Below are 2,407 nucleotides of genomic sequence, written 5' to 3' on the forward strand. Positions count from 1 at the left end.
ACAAAAAGGAAAAAAACAAAAACTAGATGTTCCAGATTACTCGCCAAAGTGGAAACTGGGAACAGCTTTAACAACCCAAATTAGTCTGCTACAGAGTCATCACAAGCATACCTTGCTGTTAAACAAAAAATAATCATTTTTTTGAAACAACAAAATAAAAACTAGTACTGATCACTTTTCTGACAATACGCTATTACTCAAAATTAACTAGTATTGAGAGGGGGAAGGGGGCCATAGCTATGGGCCTTGTCTCAGACGAGTGCATGTGGGCAGGTGCAGGGCATTTGTCATTACAAAAATGAATTTTAATTTTTAATCTTTAGTTTGATTTAAACATCGCTTTTGGTATGATGTGGACACCAGCTGTGCAGAAAGGGCTCTGGAGAGACGTTCACAGCAGCACACCTGCGGCTCTTCTTCGGTTCGGGAGGCTCCAGGGCAGCCAGCGTTGCTCCGTCAAAACACACTCTTCCGGCCTTTCTGGGTAAGTGCAGAACACCCTACACACTTGACAGCCTTCAGGTCACAGGCCAGTTTTTCAGCAGTCTCTGGGGTGATAGGCTTCTGTTTATTCTTAGCAAGTTTCTCAATAGTAGAGGGGTCATCTCTGAGATCAGTTTGGGTCCCAACAAGCAAGAAAGGGGTCTTTGGACAGTGGTGAGCTACCTCAGGCACCCACTTTTCTTAACATTTTCGAATGAGGATGGAGAGACCACTGAAAAACAGACTAGAAATAGATCTGTTTGGGGATAACTCAGCAGTCGTAATCTGTCATAATCCTCTTGCCCTGCAGTATCAAAAAGTCCAAGAGTACGAGGCTCTCCACCAATCATAATTGTGACTGCATAGTTGTCAAAAACAGTCAGTACATATGGACACTGCAGGTCTAACTCTTTATACTCCATGATCACTAAAATAATTCCAAAGTCTTTTCGAACAAAAAACAAACGGAACTTGCTGTCAGAGCCTACTTATCTCCATGACTGCATTTATCTTTGCCGTAGAAAAGCAAAACCAAAAATCCATTATAACAGAGTCTCTTGATTTCAGAAGACTGTCTTTACAAAAGGCTCATCAACTGCTTATGGCCATGGGTGACTTCTGAGTGGGTGGACAGAATTAAGCCCATAGAGAGATGAAAAAATGTTTGTATCATCTTTCTTTCATCAGTCTTATAGTTTTCTGCATGCAGGTCTTTTGTCTCCCTTGGTAGGTTAATTCCTAGGCATTTTATTCTTTTTGTTGCAAATATCACTCATGATATACTAAAAGCAATGTTTAAATCAAACTAAAGATTAAAAATTAAAATTCATTTTTGTAATAATGACAAATGCCCTGCACCTGCCCACATGCACTCGTGTGAGACAAGGCCCATAGCTACGGCCCCCTTCCCCCTCTCAATACTAGTTAATTTTACGTAACAGTGTATGGTCAGCAAAGTGATCAGTACTAGTTTTTATTTTGTTGTTTCAAAAAAATGATTATTTTTTGTTTAACAGCAAGGTATGCTTGTGATGACTCTGTAGCAGACTAATTTGGGTTGTTAAAGCTGTTCCCAGGTTCCACTTTGGCGAGTAATCTGGAACATCTAGTTTTTGGGGGTTTTTTTCCTTTTTCTGGGTGGCGGAGTGTGTGTGGGATTTGTTTTTATTTAGTCTTTTTTTTTTTAATTCATTAACCATTGGACAGCCCTTAAGGGGAGGAGGATGGATTGATTCCACATCCCACTTCCTAGATCTAGTTTAGAAAACGTGTTCCCCACCTGGTGCTCTTAGGAAGGAATATAGTAAATGCCTCATTTAATAATAATAAGTCCGTGCGCCACAACTACTGAGCCTGCGCTCTAGAGCCCGCGAGCCGCAACTACTGAAGCCCACGTGCCTAGAGCCCGTGCCGCACAACAAGAGAAGCCACTGCAATGAGAAGCCCGCACACCGCAGTGAGGAGTAGCCCCCACTCACCACAACTAAAGAAGCCCACGTGCAGCAACAAAGACCCAATGCAGCCAAAAATAGATTAATTAAAAGATAATAATAATAATGGGCTCTGGTTCCACTCAAGCTGGAGTAAGGACACTCCACACCATCTAAGACAGGATAAAAAGAGCACAGGCATTTTGGAAAAGGACTAGGGAAAGGCCCTGGGCAAAACAGGCCTTGCAAGCTAAAGAACGAAGGCCCTGGAGGCCTGAGCCCCAGAGACAAAAACCAGGCTCCCGGGAATAGAAAATTAACTTTGTTGCACTAGCAAGTGTACCTAGTTGCCATAAGACAAGAAGCTCAACTATAAATTTTTTTTTTTTTTTTTTTTTTTGGGTACCCGGGCCTCTCCCTGTTGTGGTCTCTCCCGTTGCGGAGCACAGGCTCCGGACACTCTGGCCCAGGCGCCATGGCTCACAGGCCCAGCC

General features: G+C 42.8%; 1 pseudogene across 1 annotated transcript; it reads right to left on the reverse strand.

The window, feature by feature from the left end:
- Window positions 1-329: 329 nt before the first annotated feature.
- LOC103084039 (cell division control protein 42 homolog pseudogene) lies at window positions 330-905 on the reverse strand (annotated as a pseudogene). The gene has a single exon (XR_456994.1). The product of XR_456994.1 is annotated as a cell division control protein 42 homolog pseudogene (transcript).
- Window positions 906-2,407: the final 1,502 nt, after the last annotated feature.

The sequence above is a fragment of the Lipotes vexillifer genome, unplaced genomic scaffold (assembly GCF_000442215.2).
Source record: "Lipotes vexillifer unplaced genomic scaffold, Lipotes_vexillifer_v1.1 scaffold586, whole genome shotgun sequence".
Lineage (NCBI taxonomy): Eukaryota > Metazoa > Chordata > Mammalia > Artiodactyla > Lipotidae > Lipotes > Lipotes vexillifer.